General features: G+C 44.5%; 1 long non-coding RNA gene across 1 annotated transcript; it reads left to right on the plus strand.

Moving 5' to 3' along the window:
- Positions 1 to 1,886: 1,886 nt before the first annotated feature.
- LOC133062012 (uncharacterized) lies at positions 1,887 to 25,218 on the plus strand. Its single transcript, XR_009694087.1, has 3 exons — positions 1,887 to 2,062; positions 21,371 to 21,489; positions 24,499 to 25,218. It is a non-coding gene; the product is annotated as an uncharacterized LOC133062012 (long non-coding RNA).
- Positions 25,219 to 25,434: the final 216 nt, after the last annotated feature.

Here is a 25,434-nt window from a genome sequence, read left to right on the forward strand (position 1 = left end):
CACGTGGACGCTCTCACCCTCCCCCCAAGCTTGCCAATGCCACCCCCAACGCTGCCACAAGGGCAGAGCAGGTCACACAGTTTCCCCGTCAACACTGAATGACTGCCAGATTCCTATTACGAGGTGACCCATCAGCGTCCCCCTCTGCCGTCACCTCCTTGTCTCCCATCCAGGCGACACCTTGCTGTTTTCTGGTTTGCTGCCCTGCCTGGGACATTCGTGTGGCTTCCTGTCACCATTACACCTTTCCCTTATTGCCATGACATTGTCACCCACAAACACCATCGCCCAGAGTGTCAGGATTCTTAAAGGGCAAGCCACAGAAATCAGTCTTGGCAGAAAGGGTACTTGGTGGAGTACAGGATCTCTGGAGAGGCTGAAGACCCAAGCTTGGGGGTCCTGCAGCCAGCAGAGGCACCCCCAAACCACCCAGAGATCTGGTCCTACTGAAACACCATCCATTCCTTCTCTGCTCTGGCTCAAATGGTGCTTGGCGATCCTGGACTCTGGAAACCAAACTGAAGCCACCCTCAGCAAAACAGAACCCAGGGGAGCCCACTTAATTAAAAAAAATTTTTTTTTTACTTTATTTGGAGTATAGCCAATGAACAATGTCATGATAGTTTCAGGCGGACAGCAAAGGGACGCAGCCACACATATACATGTATCCATTCTCCCGTCGCATCCAGGCTGCCACATGATGTTGAGCAGAGTTCCCTGTGCATGTATGCTAAGTTGGTTCAGTCATGTCTGACTCTTTGCAACCCTATGGACTGTAGTCCACCATATCCTCTGTCCTAAGGGATTCTCCAGGCAAGAATACTGGAGTGGGTTGCCATCTCCTTCTCCAGGGGATCTTCCTGACCCAGGAATTGAACCCGCATCTCTTATGTCTCCTGGCAGGCGGGTTCTTTACCACTAGTGCCACCAGCTCCTTGTGCTATAGAGTAAGTCCTTGTTGGTTATCCATTTTATTTTTTCCTTTAAAAATTTTTTTAAAAATATGTATTTATTTGGCTGCACTGGGTCTTAGTTGTGGCACACAGGCTTTCTGATCTCTATTGCAGCATGTGGGATCTAGTTCCCTGACTGGGGCTTGAACCTGGCCCCCTGCATTGGGAGAGCAGAGTCTTAGCCACCAGGGAAGTCCTGGTTATCCATTTTGAATATAGCAGTGTGTACATGCCTATCTCAAACTCCCTAACTATCCTTTCCCCCATCCTTCAAGGGGGTCCCACTTTTGACACCAGCATCCGTCAAAGTTGGGGCCAAAGTCACTTGGCTGGAGGACTGTGGCGGGGGTTGCTTATACCCCCACCTTGCAGCAAGGGGCCTGAGAGAATGGAGATCCAGAGTCTTGAAACTTTGTCATTCGATCTGCCTCGTGAAGGGGGCATGTCCCAGACCCAGGGAAAGCTCATCTTAGTCCTCTGACCAAGGAGACAGCAAAGGTCCTATATGCTGTGTTGCCTCTCTCTTGTCACTGGTCCTGCCCCCCCGTCTCCCTTGATGCTGTCATTGTCGTCACTGAAGCAGTCTTTTCGTTCTGGCCATGCCGTGCCGCATGTGGGGTCTTAGTTCCCCGACATGGGATTGAACCCGTGTCCCCTGCACTGGAAGTGTGTGGTCTGAACCACTGGACCACCAGTGAAGTCCCCACCACGGCAGTATCTTAACGCTGTCATCTCTCACCGCATCACTCTCCTTGGTGTCCCTTATCACCGTAAAATGGCCGCCCATCCACCGTCTCACCAGTCCCTAGGGTATTTCCCTCTTACGCTGTCACCTGTTGCTGTCACGCTGCCTCGTCACCCCCTGCTCCTGTTCATCGTCTCCTGTCCCTGTCACATGGTCACAGCATTCATGCTCCGCTGAGCACCCCACACTGTCGTCATCTTGGAGGGTCACGGTGCAATGTCTGAGTCATTCCAGCTCTCTTCTTTCTCCCCACATCACCCCCCACCACCACCCCATGACTTTCGGTACTGTCCTGGACTGCCCTCTTGCAGACAGAACTCAACTGTGGATGTCCAGGCCTAGAAGACTCGCAGATGCCGGTAACGTGAGTCAAAGGGAAGGAGGGACACAGGGTTGGCAGCGTGTGCCCAGGAGCGCAGGGCCGGGGCTGGGGACAGCCACATGGCAGAGGGGGGGCTGCCGTCTGTGCCGAGCGGGGTGGCCTGGTAGTCTGGGGACAAAGCTCTCTTTGTCTGAGCACCGGAAGCAGCTGGGCTTAGGGAGGATGGAGCACATGGCCAGGGAATTTGGCTGGATGCCTGGGAATGAGGCAGGCTTGGGGCGGGGTGGCGGGGGGAGTGGCGCGTTCTGGAGTTCCCTGGAAAGGCCCCGAGAAGGTCAGGCGCAGGCTAGGAGGGGCCGAGAGAACAGCTGGACCCAGACGGCTTCCCCATCTGGCTCTGCAGGAATGACAGCCCCCTCTACACATTCTCACAATAGACTCCTGAGGCAGGCTCTTCTGTCCCCATTATACAGATAGGTAAATGGAGGCACAAAATCCCCTAGTCACTCACCCCGTCCCCAGAGCACTAAAGAGCACAGGCAGATTTGAATCACAAAGCCACAAACCTCAGTCTGCTGGGCAGAGGGAGACAGCAGAAACCCCTGTCTTTGATACGTATGCATATATTCTTTGTTCTTCAACAATGAAGACAAATGCTGGCCCTTATATGCATTGTTCCGTCCTTGCTTTTTTCCTCTCTGTAAACATTTGTTTTACTTGTAAACCAAGAAGTACCTCTTAGTGATTATCATTTTTATTGCTTCTTATTTATTTGGGGGTCTGGGATAAAATTTATTTATTTTTTTAAACTTACCTAGAATTTATTTTTACTTTATTTGTTTGGCTTCGCTGAGCCTTAATTGCAGCACGCGGGATCTTTAGTTGCAGCGTGTGGAATCTAGTTCCCTGACCAGGGATGGAAGCTGGGCCCCCTGAATTAGAAGCGCGGAATCTTAGCCACTGGACCACCAGGGAACACTCTTGAATTTATTTATTTACTTTATAAAAAAAAAGTTTTATTTTGTATTGGGGTGTAGCCGATTAACAATGTTGTGACTGTTTAGGTGAACAGAGAAGGGACTAGACTTAAGTATACATGTATCCAGTCTCCCCAGACTCTCCTCCCATCCCAGCTGCCACATAACACTGAATTGAAGTACAGTTTGTTTACATTATTGTGTTAGTTTCAGGGGTACTGTTACATGTATATATATATAATCTTTCAAAAATTGTATTGAAATATAGTTAACTTACAATGTCGTGCTAGTTTTGTGTATAGCACAGTGATTCAGTTATATATATATATATATATACACAAATGTACATTCTTTTCTACATTCTCTTCCATTATAGGTTATTCCTTGAGTATCATTCCCTGTGCTATATAGTAGGTTCCTATTGGGTATCTATTTTATATATAGTAGTGTGTATATGTTAATCCCAAACTCCTAATTTATATCCCTCTCCTGCTTTCCCCTTTGGTTAACCATAAGTCTATTTTCTATGTCTGCAAATCTATCTCTAGTTTGTAAATAAGTTCATTTGTATCTTATTTTTTAGATTCTGCATATAAGTAACGTCATACAATATTTCTCTTACTGTCTGGCTTACTTCACTTAGGTCCATCCATGTTGCTCCTGATGGCTTTATTTCATTCTTTTTATGGCTGAGTAGTATTCTGTTGTCTGTATGTACCACATCTTATTAATCCAATCATCTGTCAGAGGACATTTAGGTTGCTTCCATGTCTTGGCTATTATAAATAGTGCTGCAATGAACATTAGGGTGCATGTAGCATTTTGAATTAGGGTTTTGTCAGAATATGTACCCAGGAGTGGGATTGCTGGATCATACGGTAGTTCTAGCTTTAATTTTTTAACTGAAACTCCATACTGTTCTCCATAGTGGCTGTTCCAATTTACATTCTCACCCACAGTGCAGGAGGGTTCCTTTTTCTCACACCCTCTTTAGCTCCATTTGGTGGAACATTATTCAGCCTTTAAAAGGGAGGAGATTCTGAAATCTGCTACAACATGGTGAACCTTGAGGACATGATGCTCAGTAAAAAGAGCCAGATACAAAAGATAAACACTGTCTGATCCCACTCACAGGAGGTCCCCAGAGGAGTCAGATCCACAGAGACAGGAAGTAGACGGTGGGTCCAGGGGCTGGGGGAGGGGATGGGGAGTCAGTGTTTCATGGAGACAAAGCTTCAGTTTGGCGAGATGAGAAAGTACCAGAGACGGATGATAGGATGGTTGCCCGGCAATGTGAATGTGCTTAATAGCACGTAATTGCACATTTAAAATGCTCAAGCAGTTATTGCACGATGTATATGTACATCACATCATTACACTGTCCACTCCAAAAGATTTTTTTCATTGCTGTCCATTTTTTTATATACAGTTTTATTTTGAAGTTTATTTTATCCTTGGCTGTGCTGGGTCTTCGTTGCTGTGCAGTCTTTTTTCTCTAGTTGTGGAGAGTGGAGACGACTCTCTCGTTGTGGAACTCAGGCCTCTCTTTGCGGTGGCTCCTCTTGTTGCAGAGCCAGGCTCCAGGATATGCAGGTTCAGTAGCTACAGCATGCGGGCAGCTCCCAGGCTCTAGAGCACGGGCTCGGTAGTTGTGAGGCACAGGTTTCGTTGTTCCGCAGAATGGGGGATCGTCCAGGGTCAGGGATCAAATCCACGTCTCCCATGTGGGTAGGCAGATCCTTCACCACTGAACCACCACAGAAGCCCCACACTGTCCACTTCAAACCGATACAATTCTATCTGTCAATTATTCCTCAATAAAGTGGGAAAAAAATTTAAGAATTTAAATAATCATTGGGATGGTAATTTTCAAAATGTATTTTATTGAAATACAGTTGATTTACAATGTTGTGTTAATTTCTGCTCTACAGCAAAGTGATTCAGTTACACATATGTATACATTCTTTTTCATATTCTTTTCCGTGATGATTTATCACAGGACATTGAATATAGTTCCCTGTGCTATACAGGAAGACCTTGTTGTTTATCCCTTCTCTATATGATAGTTTGCATCTGCTAACAGGATGGTAAATCTTACATTATCTGCATTTTACAATTTTTTTTTTTTAATGTGCAGGCTGCAGTCTCATCGCTGAGCTCACCCAAGCAGAATTCCTTCCCTACCTTCAGCCTCTGTCTTTGGACGGGTGGGGCTGGGTGAGTCTGATTCCACAACCATCACTGTTCCCCAGGGCAGCTCCAGAAACATGACATCATGTTCGTTTTGTTTTCTTGGTTTTCATTTTCTCTCTTGATGGAGAGCAGTCTGGATGTTGAAGCAGCTGTAGGACATTTCACTTCACAAGTGTTGCGTTTCCTGCACCTCTGATGTTGCTGAAGGGGACAGGACAGAAGAGGACAGACAGACAGTCCTCTGTCTGTCATGGGGGAGGGCAGACCTGGCCACTGGGAGACAGACAACTGGAGCAACAGGGCTGGTTGTGTCCGAAACACAGAACTTTGGACTTGAGGCAACAGTCTTGCTACATCCATCAGATGCCTTCTGCCTGCTGATCTGCTGGAAACTTTCCCTCAGGTCGCAGGGTATATGAGTTTCCTATGGCCATAGTAACAAGTTACCACAAACTTTGTGGTTTGAAAAATACACCAGTTTTCTATCCGTTCTGGAGGTCAGAATCCAAAATGGCTTTCACTGGGCTGACATCAAGTCACCCTCAGGACTGTGATCCTTCCGGAGACTATGGAGAGAGTCCATTTCCTGGCCTTTTCCATCTTCTGGAAGCCACCTGCATCCCCTGGACCGTGGCCCCTTCCTCCATCTTCAAAGCCAGCCATGTAGCATCCTTTAATCTCTCTGTCTCTGACCCTCCTGCCTCCCTCTTTTAAGGACCCTTGTGATTCCACTAGTAATGCAGGAGCATCCTCCCATCTCCATATCCTCAACTTAACTGCGTCTGCAAAGATGTTCCCATCTTTGACAGGCCCTGGCAACTAGAATGTGAGCATCCTTGGGACACTCTATGCAGCCTGCCACGGTGAGTTTTCCCGATGGAGAAGAAACATCAGCTCCAGAGGCATGAACAACATATGGAGCCCAACCTCTCAACCTCTGGACTTTGCTTCCCTCATCTTCAAAATGGGAAGGAAAATCTCTCTGTTGGTCATTTTCCTGGGAAAATCAAGTAGGATCAAGCTGATAGTAATGTACAGTGTCCATGTGGTGGTCCAAGACATAGGTCCCCCGTGACCCAGGCCTGAGGGCATCCTCCATTTCTGTGCGAGCTAAGTCGCTTCAGTCGTGTCCGACTCTGTGTGACCCTATGGACTGTAGCCCACCAGGCTGCTCTGTCCATGGAATTTCCCAGACAAGAATACCAGAGTGGGTTGCCACGCCCTCCTCCAAACGCTCTTCCCAACCCAGGGATGGAACCTGCATGTCTTGCATCTCCTGCATTGGCAGGCGCGTTCTTTACCACTAGTGTCACCCATTTATTGACTGCCTACTGTATACTAGGCATGGGGAACAGGAAGGAAGCAGAAACAGCCTCAGACCCTGCCCTCCTGCTGTTTGTATCAGAGTCTGGGAGATATTATTCACTCTAGCATTTATTGAGCACCTGCTATATATCTGGCATCCTTCTAGGTGAGGGGGGAGCACAGTGGCAAACAAAGCAAAGATAACCACTCACATTCTGGTGGGGGTTAGTCTTGGGGAAAGGAGGAACTGATGCCCCAGGGGCCTGACTTAGGCTGGAGGTCAGGGGAGGCTTCTCCAAGACAGAGATTGGCCAGATAAGGAATTAAAACTGAGGGAAGGGGACAGAGGAGCATCCCAAATGGTAGGGAACAGCCTGTGCAAAGGCCCTTGTGAGTTGCATGACTGGAGCACAGGGAACAGACGAGTGAGAGGTGAGGCAACGGCAATCTATGGGGATTTTCTTGCTGTTTAAAATCATCTGGGAGGGACTCCCCTGGTGGTCCAGTGGCTAAGACTCCATACTCCCAATGCAGGGGGCCCGGGTTCAATCCCTGGTCAGGGAACCAGATTCCCCATGCCTCAACCAAAGATCCTATATTTTGCAACAAAGATCCTGAATCCTGCAACTAAGACCTGGTGCAGCCAAATAAATCATTAAATGATTTTTAAAATTTTAATTTATTTATCTGTTTATTTTATTTTTGTCTGTGCTGGGTCTTTGTTTCTGGGAGAGAGAGCTTTCTCTAGTTGCAGCAAGCAGGAGCTACTCTCTAGTTGTGGTGCTTGGGCTTACTTGCCTCTCGCATGTGGAATCTTTCTGGGATGAGTGATCTAACCCATGTCCCCTGAATTGGCAGGTGGATTTTTAATCACTAGACCACCAGGGAAGCCCCAAAACAATTTTTAAAATATTTTAGGGACTTCCTTGGTAGTCCAGTGGCTAGGACTCCATGCTCCCAATGCGGGAGCTCTAGAATCAATACCCGCTTGGGGAACTAGATCCTACATGCCTCAACTAAGACCTGATGCAGCCAAATAAATAAATAATAAAATTAAAAATAATACAATTTTTAATTAAAAGTAAGTTTTAAATTTTTGAAAATATTTTTAAAAAATCAGCAGGGAGCCATTGGCAGCTTTTATGCAAGGGGTGATTGTAAGTGGGTTCTGCAAAGACTGGGGCCACTGGGCCAGGTATGGGTTAGTCTTGTGGGAGAGGGAGGACTTGGTACCCACTCCCAGCCCTGCCATCTACACCCACCTCTCTGGGGCTCTGGTGTTTGCCCCGCCTGTCCCATCCACCCCACCCCCAGCTGCTGTTGGAATCTCTGCTTGCAGTTTCTTGCTCCCCAAGCATGGAGGATGGCACTAATTCAGTCAACATCTATTAAGCACCCATTGTGTGCAAGGAGCTTTACCTTTGTTATCACACTGAGTTCCCCCAATATTCCTACCCAGGCTTCCCAGGTGGCACTACTGGTAAAGAATCCACCTGCCAGTGCGGGAGATGCAAAAGACATGGATTCAATCCCGGATGAGGAAGATCCCCTGGAGGAGGAAATGACAACCCACTCCCATATTCTGGCCTGAAAAATTCCACGGACAGAGGAGCCTGGCAGACATGACTGAGTGACTGAGTACACATGCAATCAATCAATAATCCTACTAGGAAGGTGTGAAGTCCAAGATCAAACTCGAAGACTGATGCCCAAGGAGGCAGTTGGTTAAGTGCAGACTGTTGGTGCTGGAAGCTCAAACACCACTGACTCTCAGAAGACACCCAAGAGCCAGGGTAACCCCTGGGTTTTTGGTGAACATTCAGTGAATCAATCAGTGGATGAGTGAATGGCGGGCAAGTCCAGTGAGGCTAGCGGGAAAGAGTGGAAATTGCCTGTGGAGAGGGGTAAGCTGGACCCAGATTGAGAGGGGCCTTGAAAGCTCGACCTGGGGGTATGGATATGATGTGGCGGCAGCAGGGAGACATCAAGGGTTCTAGGCAGGGATCTGTTTTTGAGTTTGGACCAAATTGCCAGGAAGGGTAGAGTTAATTGAGCCCGCCACTAGGGGGCACTCAAGTCTTCCTAGAGATTGTCTTCAGCGCTGCACTGGAGATGGTGGGCACTGGCCGCAGGAAACTGTGGAGTTCTTGAAATGTGACCAGTTTGAATAGAGATTTAAGTGTAAAATACACACTGGATTCTGAAGACTTCATAAGACAAAAAGAATGTCACTTGCCTGACTGATGCTTTTTAAAGTATCAATGACATGGAAATTTCCTGGCAGTCCAGTGATTAGAACTTGGAGCTTTCACTGCCAGATGTGAGTTCAATCCCTGGTCGAGGAAAGAAGATCCTGCTATCCTGCTAGCCGAGTGGTGCAGCCAAATTAAAACGTGTGTGTGTGTGTGTGTGTGTGTGTGTGTGCGCGCGCGCGCAGTATCTAAGTCGTGTCCGACTCTGCAACCCCATGGACTGTAGTCTGCCAGGCTCCTCTGTCCATGGAGTTTTCCAAGCAAGAATACTGGAGCAGGTTGCCATTTCCTACTCCAGAGGCTCCCTCTGACCCAGGAATCAAACCCGTGTCTCTTGCGTCTCCTGCATTGGCAGGCGGATTCTCTTCCACCGCGCCACCTGGGAAGCCCTACATATATTAAATATGTATGTGCACTTTTGTGCCAAGTCGCTTCAGTCGCGTCCGACTCTGTGACCCCATGGACTGTAGCCCACCAGGCTCCTCTGTCCATGGGATTCTCCAAGGAAGAATACTGCGGTGGCTTGCCATGCCCTCCTCCAGATCTTCCCCACCCAGGGATCGAACTCCCCTTTCTTGCCTCCTGCGTTTGCAGGTGGGTTCTTTACCCCTAGCGCACCTGGGAAGTCCTATATATTAAATACATACACATACATATATATATATATATATATATCAATGACATGTTGATGTGTGTGTGTGTATATATATATATGTGACGTGTTGATATTTGGGGCACATGGGCTAAATAAATTATTAAATTTTGTTTGTTTTCTTTTTCACTTTTTTGTAATGTGGTGACATACATGGGTCATATTTATATTTCTGATGGACGAAACTGGCTTAGAGAGAAGACTTACTGTTCTCAACAGTTGCTGGGGGCAAACTACCCTCTCTTTTTTTTCTTATTTTCTCTTATACTGGTCATCCTTCAAGGTAACCATCTTACAGTGTTTCCCACCAGGTTATTCTTACTCATTGACTAAGAGTACATAACACATAAATAAATAGACCAAAAGTAGAGAGTAAAGGTTAATGTTTCATAAATATAGAATCATATTAGATACATTTTTGTATTCAAGGTATCTTATGGGAACTGCCCAGACTACCTGCTGAGGTCCTAATTCACTCTTCCGACTTGTTTGATAACCTCCTATGGTGTGGATGAACCACAATTTATTCAACCACATTCCCATGAAGTAGTTTTCCCTTGGCTCACAGGTTTTATTCCCTCCACTAGCAAAAAGAAAATAAACCCTACAATATTAGTTTTTTTTCTTTTTTCTGACCTCACAGCATGCAGGATCTTATTTCCCTGACCAGGGATTGAACCCAAGTCCCCTGCAGTGGGAGCATGGACTCTTAACCACCGGACCTCCAGGGAAGTCCCTAATAAATATTTTTATATCTATGCCCGTAAGTGAAAGTCACTCAATCATCTCTGACTCTTTGCAACCCCATGGACTATAGCCGGCCAGGCTCTTCTATCCATGAAATTCTCCAGGCAAGGATACTGGAGTGGGTAGCCATTCCCTTCTCCAGAGTATCTTCCCAACCCAGGGGTCGAACCCAGGTCTCCCACATTGCAGGTGAGTTCTTTACTGACTGAGCCACCAGGAAAACCCAAGAATACTGGAGTGGGCAGCCTTTCCCTTCTCCAAGGGATCTTCCTGACCCAGGAATCAAACCGGGGTCTCCTTGCAGATGAGGAGAATTGCAGGCAAATTCTTTTTTTTTTTTTTTTTGGCAAATTCTTTATCGGCTGAGCTACCAGGGAAGCACTACCTATGCCCATAAGTGCTGATGATTTATTTCTAAAGGAAAGATTTCTAGGAATGAGATTGCTGGTTGAAGGGCTTATGTATTTTTAATGGAGTTTATCAGGCTGTAGATATTGACTCTAAAATCTCTATGAAAAGGCAAAGACCCATAAGAGCCAGCACAACACTGAAGAAGAACAAAATTGGAGGGCTGAGACTACCTAATATCAAGACTTTGTATAAAACTACAGTAATCAAGACAGCATGGAACTGGCAACAGAATAGACACATAAATCAGTGTAAACAGAATAGAAAGCCCAGAAACAGGCTCACACAAATATAGTCAATTGATCTTTGACAAAGGAATACAGGCAATTCAACGGGAAAAGGACAGTCTTCTCTTTTTAAAAAAAAATGTTTGACTGCAGCAGGTCTTCATTTCAGCACATGAGATCTAGTTCCCTGACCAGGAATCTAACCTGGGTCCCTTGCATTGGGAGTGTGGCATTTTAACCACGGGCCCAGCAGAGAAATCCCAGGACAGGTTTTTCAACAAATGGTGCTAGAATGTCCATATGCAAAAAAAAAAAAAAAAAGGAAGAAGAATCTAGACACAAACCTCACACCTTTTACAAAAATGAACTCAAAATGCATTGTAATGAGTTACCTTGAAGATGCAGATCGGTAGAGACAGAAAGTCAGAGGTTATCAGATGCTGGAGGAAGGCAGTATAGGAAGTTATCATTTAATGGGTATGGTTTCTGTTTGGGATGATAAAAAGTTCCGGAAATAGTGGTATGATTGTACAACATTGTGAATGCAGTGAATACCACTGAATTGTATACTAAAAAGTGGTTAAAGTGATACATTACATATTATGTGTATTTTACTCCCTGTCCCCCACATGTAGAATCATACATCTGGATGTAAAACACGAAACTAAAAAACTCCTAGAGGAAAACAAGGAAACAGACCTAGGTGACCGTTGGTTTGGCAATGGATTTTTAGATGCAGCGTCAAAAGCATAATCCATGGAAGAAAAAATCTGATGTTGAAGTTCAGTAGAGGTTAAAGCGTCTGCCCGCAGTGCGGGAGACCTGGGTTCGATCCCTGGGTCGGGAAGATCCCCTGGAGAAGGAAATGGCAACCCACTCCAGTACTCTTGCCTGGAGAATCCCATGGACGGAGGAGCCTAGTGGGCTACAGTCCATGTGGTCGGAAGAGTCGGACACGACTGAGCAACTTCACTTTCACTTTCACCTTCAAGACAATGAAAAGATAAGTTGTAGACTGGAATAAAATATTGCAAAATGCAGTAGCCTCTGAAAAAGGATTTACATCAAAAATAGATGTTGCCAGAGCAAAATAGCACAGTTCTATCAGCCATGCCTGAGAACACTTTCCCCCACAGCTTCACCAGCAATGCGTGTTACAACTTTTTAAAATTTGTGTCAGTTTGAGGAAGTGGCATCTCACCATTATCTCAATTTGCATGTTCTCACCCACAGCCCATCTGAACATCTTTTCATCTGATTTGGGGACTTGAATTTACTTTTCTGTGTAGTACTTATTGGGCTTCCCGGGTGATGCTATTGGTAAAGAACCTGTCTCCAATCCAGGAGACAAAAGAGATGTGGATTCCATCCCTAGGTAGGAAGATCCCCTGGAGGAAGATATGACAACCCACTCCAGTATTCTTGCCTGAGAAATCCCATGGATAGGGGAGCCTGGTGGGCTACAGTCCATGTGGTTGCAAAAGAGTTGGTTGCAACTTATGGACTAACAACAATAACATAGAGACATAAAGGAAATTGGTGGTTACCCAAACTTGAGGGGAAAGGGGAATAAAGCCTGAATGATTAACGGGTACAGAGTTTTCTTTTAGAATGATGAAAATGTTTTGAAACTAGAGAGAGGTGGTGGTTGCTTAACATAGTCAGTGTAGTAAATGGTCATTGAATTATATACTTTGAAATGGTTAATTTTATATTTTGTGAATTTTTACATCAATAAAAGAATATTTGAAAAGAAAAGAGATAAAATGCCAACTTTTCATGTATTCTGGGATATCTTTCTGGATTTTTATGGTTTTTTTCTTACACATCTATTTAACTATTTTAACTTCAATTGAATCATCCCCCTATTCATTTTTAACATTTGTCTTGGCTAGTCCTCCATATGATTTTTATCCAATTGAGGAAAAATAATTATGCCTTCCCCACTGGAATGCTGAATGTAATTGTATTAAATTTATAATTTTGGATAATGTACTTCATCAATGTCAACCTGCCAGGAGCCAACACACGAGATCCCACCCATGACAAGGTCATGAGGGAGAAAACCTGGCAGGCAAGGCGGATCAGGTTTTCAGGGATTTCGAAAAGCTGCTCACCTTAAAGATGATATCTGTCTTTCTGATGCTTGCTTCAATAGACTACTCCCTAATTTATATGACACAGGCAGAAGGCCTTCCCTGATCTCTTCCCAAATAAGAATCAATTTAGAACATTAATCAATAAGTTTCCCAGGTGGTGGTATTTTATGAGATTATCCAGGGTGAAAGGAGTGTTTTAATTTAAACTCCTTTGCTGGTAGTTTGTTAGTCAAATGCATTTATGCTCTTGGTACTAATATGCATGATTGCTTATAATATCCTAATCATAAAATAGCATAAAGAACCTGATTATATAAAAGCCCTAATAGACATAGAGCCTTTTTGAGGGGTGAAGGAGTCCTATTAGAAAATATAAGAAAAATTACTCTATAGGTGGTTATTGGGTTGACATTTGCTTGCTGTGTTTTGCTTGCTGTGTTTTGCTTGCTGTGTTTTTGCTTTTAATGTGCTAAGGTTGTGTTATAGAAACCATTGTTAATATAGTTAAAGATCTAGAGAAATAAGAACTTAGCCCTAGTGTGGTAACAATGAGATGGTTGTTAATTGTCAGCCAGGAGTGCTAGGCAGAAGCTGCCTCACCAAAGTCGCAGAGTCAGTTTGGGGTAAACTTCTTAGATAAACGCAACTGACAACTTTTGCAGAAGGATTAATTTTTGTATTAACAAGGATATAATTCTACTCTGTACTATTGCCCTATGAGACTGCTACCTTTCAGTTAAGGTCACCATAAAAACGGAAAACAGGTTTACATTCACTTGACCTGCATAAAATGTTAATAGCCCCAAGGCCAGAAGATCATGTGCTAAGAATTGCTATAGAATTAGAAAGCAAAAAACATCCTGCTTTTCCTAAAAAACAAAATAATGTAATACTAATCCTGTGTAAGCATGAGTAAGCATCTTGTACCTTGAAAACGTTCTGAGAAATGGTATAAAACCTGTTGTCAAAAAGTAAAACACAGACTTGGCCCTATCAAGGCTGGTCTCATGTGTCTTCTCTCTCTCTCGCCGACGCCGTTCATCTTGAGGGTACCCCCTGGCTGGACCCCGGCATCAACCCATCAGAGAAATGTATGCCTTTCCACTACTTCAGATTTTGCTATGTCTCTTTTAACGAGATTTTATGATTTTTTTTTCTTTCCTTTTTTTTGGCCATGCCTCGAAGCTTGTGAGATCTTAGTTCCCCAACCAGGGATTGATCCCAGGCCCTCAGCAGTGAAAGCGCTGAGCCCTAACCACTGGACTGCCAGGGAATTCCCTAGATTTTATTTTTTTAAATACAGTATCATGTACACTAAATATAGTATAATATTTACTATTTATCTTAGAGTAATTACTTTTATATTTAAACAATTCCTTTCTCTTTTAAAAATTTTACTTCACTTTCACTAAAAAAAGTCTGCTTAATTTTATCAATAGTACATATTAATATGTACATATTAATATGATCTTGTGGTTTTTCTTATTTAATCTGATAGAGTGCTTTTTATTGTAACTCTGGAATTTTCTAAATAAAGCTGTGTCAGAAAACTTCTGTTTTGGACGCATGACAATATTTGATAACATTAAAAATTTTTTTTCTATGTGCTTAGATGAGGTTGATCTGTATATTTCTGTCCTGTCATTATTAAGCTTTGGAATTGAAGTCTTGAATTCATAAAATGCAGTCATAGATGCATTGTGTGACTTTTCTGTATTTTTCTATGGAATGGTTTTAATAATTTGGATTGTGATTACCATTATTTAGAGAAACTTTCCCAATATAGTTCTTTAATCACCTTTCTAATATCTTTTATTTGAGCAACTGAACTGAACTGAACTGAATATCTTTTATAGTCATTGACCTCACCAGACGTTCCCCTTGGGTCAGTGATCAGACTGTGCATTTTTCTCAGAAATCATTGATTTCCTCTAGGTTTTCCAGAACATTGCCTGGGCGGCATGTACAATTCCCTTATTTGACTGTTTACATCTATGCTGACACTTTACCGATTCCAAGGTCCCTAATGGTGTTTATTTTTCCCCTTGCTCTGATTTATAAATTAATCAGTCTGGTAAGAGGTTCTATTGCACTGGTTTTTAGAGAAACCACTTCCTTCCTCACCCTATTTGACCTTCCCTTCATTTGATTCATTTCCATTTTTCCTTTCTATCTATTCCATCTTCCTAATATCCGCTTCCCAGGGACTTCCTGGGTGGTCTAGTGGCTAAGACTCCATGCTTCTGATTCAGGTGTAAGTTTGATTCCTGGTCAGTGAACAAAGATCCCACATGCCTGGCAACGTGGCCAAAAAAACAAAACAGTAATTTCTTTCTTCCTGATTTTTTTTGTTCTTAGTCTAATTTGTTAACACAATTCCTTCATTTTTGTTTTCTTTTTTTTTTGTTTTGGCCGATCTTAGTTCCCCCACCAGAGACCAAGCTCAGGCTATGGCGGGGAAAGCCCTGAGTCGTAACCACCGGAATGCCAGGCAATTCCCTTTTTTTTTTTTTTTTACAACCGGAAAATTGGGGTCTGAGAATTTCTCCAAGATCAGTTTTATATATCTCAGGGATTTTTATGTAAAATGTTCTTTTCACTGTTTCTGAATAGCTCACTTTTGGCTTCCTCTGTCATTCAAGTCATTGTCTTTTGCGGCTGCTGGTCTGTTTGGGGCCAAGAGGATGACAGAGGGATGTGGAATAGGGGTGGGTTATGAGAGAGGTTATGGGTGGGGTCTTTGTTCTCTTCTTTCTTTTATTTCCTTGATCCCTTCCATTCTAGAACAATACTCATCCTAGACAGTTTAGTGTGTATCTTTTTGTTTGATTCTGGTTCTGCAAGCTGTATATTTTGCTCTGCACCTGTGTTTCCCATATGCCCAAATGATGCTGTTCTCACTCTCTCTTTCTCCTTTCTCTCTCATTTCTTCCCTTCTTTATTGGCATTTTATTTCAAATAAAATGGCATATTATGTATATTGAATCAGAATCTGCATTTTTTCCCTTAAAGTTTAACTCACCTACCATAAAATGCACACAATCCAATTTCAGAACACTTTTATTACCCCCTAAAGAAACCTCATACCCCTTGGCAGTCACCTCTCATCCCCTCTTCTCATTGCCCCAGGCAACCTCAACTCTACCTCTGTCTCTGTGGATTTGCCTGTGTAGGCAGTCATGTAAATGGAATCACGCAACATGTGAATTTCGTTATCTGGCTTTTTTTTACTCACCATAATGCCCTCCCAGTCATCCATGTTGCACTGTGTATCAACATTGCATGGCTGGATAATATTTCATTGCGTGGAAGGATTTTTTATTATCCTTTTGTTATCTATTCATCAGATGTTTCCACTTTTTGGCTGTTATGAGGCACTTTATTAGAAAGGTTTATCCATGTTGCTTTGTGAGAGGTATGTCTGTTACCTCCAGCTGCTCACAGGACTTCTGGCCATACGTCCCCAAGTTTCACCATTCATCTGCTCCCCTAGCAATGAACTGTGTGTGCGTGTGTTTGTGTGTGTACATGAGTTAAGTCACTTCAGTCATAGCTGACTCTTTACATTACTATGTATTATAGCCTGCCAGGTTCCTCTGTCCATGGGATTCTCCAGGCAAGAGTAGTAGAGTGGGTTGCCATGCCCTCCTCCAAGGGAACTTCCTGGCCCAGGGATCTAACCCTCATCTCCTGCTTTAACAGGTGGGTTCTTGACTACAAGCACCACCTGGGAAGCCCGCAATGGATCCTAGACCCATTCAAATCCCTGCCAGGCAAAATGATTATGCAATGAACTGGGTTGCTCCTCTTTTTTATTTTTAGAGCAGCAGTTTGCTATTATTGATCTAATCAGTATATCTTCTGCTATTTCTCTGATGATAGTAATTCAGTGGGGTTGTGTTACTTTTTTTTTTTTTTTCCTCTTTCAATTGCTTTATTTTCCTGAGTCTGTTTATTTTTCCTGTGTTTATTCAGGTCTCTACCTTTTGTTTTGGAGGTTTCCTTAAATCTTATATTTGAATGTGAGGTTTCAGGGCTGACATGTGGAGGGGGTTGGTGTCAGTGAGGAGTTTCACTGAAGGCAAACTTTCCCAGAGGTCTCCCCCAAACGTCAGTCTCTATAGGTCTTTTCTCTGAAACCATTGGGTTTTTCCAGAGAATACTCCCAGTCTCCTGTGGGGGGGGGGGGGGGGCAGGAGGTGGAGGAGAGCACCTTTGGCTTTCTTGGCACCCAACAGAGAAAGGACTGGGGCGGGGGGGGTGTCCCAGGTGGCTCAATGGCAAAGAATCCACCTGCAATGCAGGAGATGTGGGTTTGATCCCTGGGTCGGGACAATTCCCTGGAGAAGGAAATGACAACCCACTCCAGAATTCTTGTCTGGAGAATCCCATGGACAGAGGAGCCTGGCAGGCTATAGACCATGAGGTGGCAAAGAGTTGGATACAACTTTGCGACTAAACCACCATAATAGAAGCTGTTAACCTAAAACAATGAAATAGCCGGTTATTTTACTAGCAGAATGGATTTATTTAAGAGCAGCTAAGAATTGCAATTCAGGATCTGCAACTATGATGAACCACATGCAAATCCATTAAAACGAAGGAGAGGAAAATCTTTTATAGAGGCGAGGGGGAAGTTGGGAAGGACTGTTGTAAATAAAATCCATTGGAGGAAACTGGGAGTTAGAAGTATTGTTGTTTAGTTGCCAAGTCGTGTCCGGCTTTTTGTGACCCCACGGACTACAGCATGCCAGGCCTCCCTGACCCTCACCATCTCCCGAGTTTGCCTAAGATCCTGTCCACTGAATTGGTGACGCCGTCCAACCATCTCATCCTCTGTCACCCTCTTCTTCTGCCCTCAACCTTTCCCAGCATCAGGGTCTTAAAACACCATTCTGGGGAAAAAAATTAATGGAAAAATCCACATGCAGCCGCCAGGGTGGCCATGAGAACACCCCAGGCCCTGGAGACAGTCTGTCTGCAGCCCCAGACAGGAAGGATGGGGCTGGTGGGATTGGAAAGTGGCTTGCCCTGCCGGGTGCTGGGACACAAGAAACGGTCTTCCCAGAACCCAGAGAAAAGCAAAGAACTATTGCTGGAATTAGGGAGCTTAGCCATGTCTGGGGAATCTGCTCCAGTGAACTCTGCCCTTCTTGTGCCATTCATGGGCTGGAGGCCTGGCGTCCCCTCCATGTCTGGGGCTTTGATGGCGGTCAAGCGGAAGACCTCTGGGGTAATGCACAGGTGAGTTACAATCCCTGCCCATCTCTCTATAGATCTAGGCTCTCAGATTCAATCTCCATGACACTTTTCTTTATTTATGTATTAGCATTTACTTTTATCTACTGATTTGGCTGCACTGGATCTTCGCTGTGGTACACAGATCTGTCTTTGTGGAGACATACATGATCTTTAGTTGTGGTAGGCGGGATCCTCCCCGAGACACGTGAACTCTTAGCTGTGGCGTGTAGGATCTAGCTCCCTGACCAGGGAAGGAATCCGGGCCCCCTGTATCGGGAGCTCGGAGTCTTAGCCACTGGACCACCAGGGGAGTCCGGAATCTCCATGACTCCTGATCTCCCCTCTGGAAGATGCAAATAATAATATTAATCCCAGCCTCCCAGCGTCCCCAAAAGGACTCAAGATCACATTTGAGGGTGGGACATCACAGACCAACAACAATCCTGAAGTAACAGTTAAGAGTCAGAAAGTGTTTTCCCTGTGCCAAGTACTGTCTTTTTTCTTGACGTATATTATCCAATCACAACATTGCCACAACAGCCCCACACAACCAGTGTTGCTGTCAGGCCATCTTGCGAAAGAGCAAACTTTGTGTTTCAAAGAACTTGAATAATCCCCTGGCAGAACTAGGACTTGCACTCTGCCCTGCAACCTCACAGCCCTCTTTCCTCTTGGAGGGCGCAGGGTTTTTTATTTTTATTTTTTGCAATCTTCACAAAGACAACCTGTGTCCTGGCGGGGTTGTGGGGGGTGGGTCTTCCATGGGGAAGCTTAGCCACATTGTAACAAATTATAATCAAGTTCATCCATCGCTACTAGGTCTCAGCTTCAGCTGACTCCAAGAAGGTCTAGGTTCAGTTCAGTTCAGTTCAGTCACTCAGTTGTGTCCTACTCTTTGCGACCCCATGGACTGTAGTACGCCAAGCCTCTCTGTCCATCAACAACTCCCAGAATGTACCCAAGCTCATGTCCATTGAGTCAGTGATGCCATCCAACCATCTCATCCTCTGTTGTCCCCTTCTTCCCCTGCCTTCAATCTTTCCCAGCATCAGGGTCTTATCAAATGAGTCAGCTCTTTGCATCAGGTGGCCAAAGTACTGGAGTTTCAGCTTCAACATCAGTCCCTCCAATGAACACTCAGGACTGATCTCCTTTAGGATGGACTGGTTGGATCTTCTTGCAGTCCAAGGGACTCTCAAGAATCTTCTCCAACACCACAGTTCAAAAGCATTAATTCTTCGGCGCTCAGCTTTCTTTATAGTCCAACTCTCACATCCATACATGACCACTGGAAAAACAATAGCCTGGACTAGATGGACCTCTGTTGGCAAAGTAATGTCTCTGCTTTAATATGCTGTCTAGGTTGGTCGTAACTTTCCTTCCAAGGAGTAAGTGTCGTTTAATTTCATGGCTGCATTCACCATCTGCATTGATTTTGGAGCTCCCAAAAATAGTCAGCCACTGTTTCCACTGTTTCCCCATCTATTTCCCATGAGGTGATGGGGCCAGATGCCATGATCTTAGTTTTCTGAATGTTGAACTTTAAGCCAACTTTTTCACTCTCCTCTTTCACTTTCATCAAGAGGCTCTTTAGTTCTTCTTCACTTTCTGCCGTAAGTGTGGTGACACCTGCATATCTGAAGTTATTGATATTTCTTCCAGCAATCTTGGTTCCAGCTTGTGCTTCTTCCAGCCCAGCGTTTCTCATGATGTACTCTGCATATAAGTTAAATAAGCAGAGTGTCAATATACAGCCTTGACGTACTGTTTTTCCTATTTGGAACCAGTCTGTTGTTCCATGTCCAATTCTAACTGTTGCTTCCTGACCTACATACAGGTTTCTCAAGAGGCAGCTCAGGTGGTCTGGTATTCACATCTCTTTCTAGCTTGTGGGTGTGCAAAGCTGATGCTTTCTCTGATCTCTGGGGACCACGCTGCAGCCCCTGCCCTGCCTACCTGTGCCTGTGGTTTGGAGTTTGGGGTTGGTTTCCCAGCAAGAGTGCTCTGTCATCTGCCTGGGAAATGATGAGGGGAGAGCAGGAGTGAGCAAGGGGCCCTTGCAGGCAAAACTTCTCTCTTTCCAGTCTGAGCCTCTACCCCCGGGTCTATCCTGTGACCAGCTAACTTGACACTCTTTATCTGCCTTCTTTTTACTCTGTTCCCAGCTGCCAGACACTGAGGCTTCTTTGGAGTGGAGAGCCTCTGTGTTTTGGGTGCCAGCAAGTTGCATAAACCCAGGTATCTTGAAAATCTACCCCAGCCGTAGCCAGACCTGGGCAGCTTCAGGCAACAACACCTCCACTGAAGCCTTGCTGTATGTTGACATTGGTAAATATTGACAGATGTTACCAGGGACAGAGCTGGCCCTAAAGCACGGAGCAGGGCATTGTTTTAAAGTATACATTTCAGCAGCATTAAATACATTCACATTATTGTGTGATCGTCACCATCCATCTCTAATTGCACAGGAAAACTGGTCTTGAGTTGAATTTTTTTGTTTACATGAAACATTTATTTAAAGTGCCTGGATATACATGAAAACATGCTAGGCACTAAACAAAATGATCAAGACATAGTCCCTGACTTAAAAAATACACAATCAAGCAAATTAATTCTGCTGAGTGGGCACAAACACCAAACCTCTAACTTCAAACATTTTCTGAACCAGATGCACCCATGATATTCATTTAATTCCTCTCTGTTTGTGGTATGATAATGGTAAATATAGGTAGAGAAAGAAGCTTGAAAATAAACAATAACCCTGACAAATTAAATGTAGAATGATAGATTCAGGAAGAAATGAGCAGTCTTTCCACCCTCTTAGCTTCTCAAAAAATGTCTTCTTCGCTATCTTGGTACTAATCATATGTTAATTAACCAGAAGAGAAAAAATAAAAAAGGAAAGATAAGCTAGGTCAGAATTGAGATCAAGGAAAACGAGTGCAGAAACAAATTACAAGAGAGAGGAGGAAAGAATTTGGAAAGTTAGAAAAGCCAAAATAATTGCTTGTTGTTGTTTAGCTAAGTCGTCTCCGACCCTTGGTGACCCCATGGACAAATGGACGGGCGCCCACCAGGCTCCTTTGTCCATAGTATTTCCCAGACGAGAATGTTGGAGCGGGTTGCCATTTCCTTCTCCACTGAACCGCATTTTACAGATGGCAAAACATGGAAGAAATTTGGTTTAAGTGTACATAGATGGAAAGCAAAAGAATCACCAACGGCTCTCTCTCTCTCTCTTTCACGCAGAATTGGGCTGCATCGTCCAGGCTGAAACAAAGTTCTGCAGCCCCGTCCTGGGCATTCCAGTCTCTACTGACAAATTCCATAGCTACTTCTTACTGTGCTACAACTTAAACTTCCTTTTTGTAAGTCACGTGGTTGAAATTGATGGAGAGAGGGTGGATGTTGGGGTAACCCAGAAGTGTTTGTTCACACGTTTTTTTCCCTAGCACTCTTTATCATTAAAAAGAAAATCTTAATAATGTAAATTAGAAAAACCTTATTTATTTTTAATTTTTGTATTTTTTTAAACACCAAAAACATTTTGTATTGGGGTATAGCTGATAAGTAGTGAGTGAAGTGAAGTCGCTCAGTCGTTTCCAACTCTTTGCGACCCCGTGGACTGTAGCCTGCCAGGCTCCTCTATCCATGGGATTCTCCAGACAAGAATACTAGAGTGGGTTGCCATTTCCTTCTCCAGGGGATCTTCCTGACCCGGGGATCGAACCCAGGTCTCCTGCATTGCAGGCAGATGCTTTACCCTCTGAGCCACTAGGGAAGCCCCATACAGCTGATAGGAAAACCTTATTTAAAAAGGAAAAATGGAAGCTACAAAAATGGCTCTCTTCAGGATAGGCAACACTAGGTTCCATGCCTGAGTTTTGTCGCTGGGTTCCATGTTGGTTTCTGTGATTGGGTTTTACGGCTGGGTTCTGTGGCTTCAAGCTATACTGGGGTTTTGCGGCTGGGTTCCATGCCTAGAGGTTTGTGGCTATATTCCATGGCTGAATTCTGTGGCTGGGTTTTATGGTTTCATGCTATAGTGGGGTTTGTGACTGGGTTCCATGGTTGAATTTTGTGGCTGGGTTTTGTGTTGGGTTCTATAGCTAGGTTTTACGACTAGCTTTTATGTTGAGTTCCATGATGGGATTTCATGGTTATTGTTGTTGTTGTTTTAACCCTACAATTCTTTCTTTCTTTTCACTTTAAAATTTTTATTCATGGTTGCATTTTGTTCCTGGGCTCTGTGGATGGTTTAGGGCTTCAAAATCTCTACAGCTTTTGTTCTTTTGCCTGGGAAGTTTCAAGTTCAGGTGAAGATACTCCAAAGACATTTTATAGTCTGAAGCAATAAGTTAACGAAGACATCCACAGGCTGGATTAGATTTGAACTAGGTTAAAAGTGACCTCTCTTAGGAGCAAATGCTTTCATCTCAAAGGAAGAGGTGGTGCCCAGAGTTTGAGGCCAGAGACGGCGCAGAAGGCAGGAGAGGTTTATCTGGGGTAGGGATTAAATCGGGATGACTGCTGGCTTTATTAGTGCTCTGGGGACTAAGTGGTGCGGGTTTTGGTGTTCTGCCCTCAACCTTATTTTGTCTCAAGTATTTTTTGTTATTGGGGCTTCACATGTGGCACTAGTGGTAAATAACCTGCCTGCCAATGCAGGAGACACAAGTTTGATTCCTTGGTTCAGGAAGATCCCCTGGAGGAGGGCATGGCAACCCACTCCAGTATTCTTGCCTGGAGAATCCCATGGACAGAGGAGCCTGGTGGGCTACAGTCCACGGAGTCGTGCCAAGTTGGACGTGATTCAAGCGACTTAGCATAACATTTGAATACGTTTAATATGTTATTATAATTAACATAGCTTATTATAATGTAAATAATACATTATTTATTAATATCTTATATATTATCCAGGCAAGAATACTGGAGTGGGTAGCCATTTCCTCCCCCAGGAGATCTTCCCGACCCAGAGATCAAACCCAGGTCTCCTGTATCTCGGGCGGATTCTTTACCATCTGAGCCACCAGGGAAGCCGTATTATATACATAAATACATAAATAGTATCCTTTTATTTGAGGGGTGGGATTTTTTTTCAGGACAACGTTTGAATGTTCTGGTATAAGTCCCTGATGTGTGATCACCTACTCTGTGCCAGGTCTTAGTTGGGGCACTCAGAATCTTAGTCGCAGCAGGCACTCTTAGTTGTGGCATATGGGATCTATTTCCCTGACCAGGCAGATTCTTTACCATCCAAGCCAGCAGGGAAGCCCTCTGTGGGGTGTATTTCTCTCTAAATAAATCCACTTCTTACCCATCACTTTGTCTCTCGCTGAATTCTTTCTGGGATGAGACATCAAGAACCCGAGCTTTATTAAGTTCTGGTGTGTGATCTCAGTTAAAAGACCAAGGGTTCAGGTCCTAATCTGAGTTACACGGTTTCAACGGGGTTTGCTGCTTCCTGTTCAGGGGCTTAGGCAAAGCTGTTGTGAGGATAAAAGGGACAGAAAAATGAGGGCCCTGTGGAAGATTAGCAGGTAGAGGTCACGGGAAGTGGGAACATGGACTTGAGTGAATTCGTCTGACACCAGGGTCCCTGCAGGGGTGGGTGCTTCAGCAATTGCCCCCTGCATCACAGGTGCTTGGGCTTCTCTAGTGGCTCAGTCAGTAAAGAATTTGCCTGCAATTCAGGAGACCTAGATTCAATCCCTGGGTCGGGAAGAATCCCTGAAGGAGGAAATGGCAACTCACTCCAGTATTCTTGCCTGGAACATCCCATGGACAGAGGAGCTTGACAGGCTATTGACCAAGGGATCACGAAGAGTTGGACACGACTGAGTGACTAACACTAGCAGGTGCTTGCCCTGTGGGATCTGATATTTCCCTCTGCCCAGAAGAGTTCTGGATTCCTTTCAGAAGCTGTCTGCAAGCATTGACCACTACCCAATCTGCCTCAGTTTCCCTACAAAGCCTCCATTTCCAGTAAGGGTGGAGAGAAGGGGGAGCAGGGCATCCTCCTTTGGCTGCCTGATGCTCTTTGCCACACCTCGAGTTGAATCGAGGTAAGAATGCTACCTTTCCAGGATATTGGCATACTGAAGAGGAGGCAGGACCATGTAAGAGTTAACACAGGAAATTTCCTGGTGGTCCACTGCTGGGAGCCGTTACGGGGGGTCCCGCCCATGACGAGGTCATGAAGAAAATACCGGGCAGGCAAGGCCGTCCGGGACCCCATCCATGACGAGGTCACGAGGAAAGAACCTGACAGGCAAGGCCGTCTAGGATAAGGGACCCTCCAGGTTGGCCTCGGCCTCTACCCCACCCTGTATCCACCCCCTTTTCTGCTGTTGTTCTTGTTTGCCCTTCTGCAGATTCTTGTGTTGCCTGCCGAGAGCTTTCCTGCTCCTCTTTCACTGAATGAAGACCAACTTAAAACCCTAATTAATAAATCTCCTGGATGCTGGTACCCTATGAAGGGGCCAGGGATGAAGGAAATGCTTCAATTCAAACCCTTTTGCTGGCATTCTGGCTTGTTTGATAAATGTGTGCTCTCATTGCAAAAAATGCTCTTGATTGTTCTAAACATCCTAAGCACAGTACGCTAACAAAAGAAACTATTAAGCATAGGTCCCTCCGTGGGGTGAGAAAAGCTCCACAAATAAAATAGCCACAAATGTGCCTAATAGAAAATAGTTTAGATAGAGATTAGCTGGTGACTTCTTGTAGGTAATTAACTTTTAGACTAAGAGCCTGTTTTGTGCCATATCTGCTGTTTCTGCAGTCCTTCGCATTTCTGTTCTATAAAAATGTAATCCTATCTAGTTCCCATAGAGATGACACCTACTAGAAAGAAAATAGATTAATTACAAGAAAAACAGAGTCAGCCACTGAAGTTGCTTAAGTCACACCAGGTGCAAGCCATAAAATGTTAGCAGGCCTGAAGGCCAAATGATAAGAAAGACTCTTGTGAATGAAAAGTATGTGGTTGACATCCTGTTTCTGTTGAAGGCAAGTTGCTGTAATGTTTTGAGATGACCTGTGTGTAAACAATATGCACTTCCCCCAAAGATGTTGTTAAGGGTATAAAGGGGCCGTGCAAAAATAAACTTCAGACTCAGCCCTGAGCTTTGTCTCACTGTCTCTCTCATTCACCGACGCCGTTCATCCTGAGGGTTCCCCTGGATCCTGCTGGGGCTGGACCCTGGCAGTCCAGTGGTAAGGACTCTGTGCATTCACTTCGAGAACCTGGGTCAATCCCTAGTTGGGGAATTAAGATTCTGTAAGCTGCGTGGCACAGCCTAAATAAA

This window comes from Dama dama, chromosome 9 (assembly GCF_033118175.1).
Source record: "Dama dama isolate Ldn47 chromosome 9, ASM3311817v1, whole genome shotgun sequence".
Taxonomy (NCBI): domain Eukaryota; kingdom Metazoa; phylum Chordata; class Mammalia; order Artiodactyla; family Cervidae; genus Dama; species Dama dama.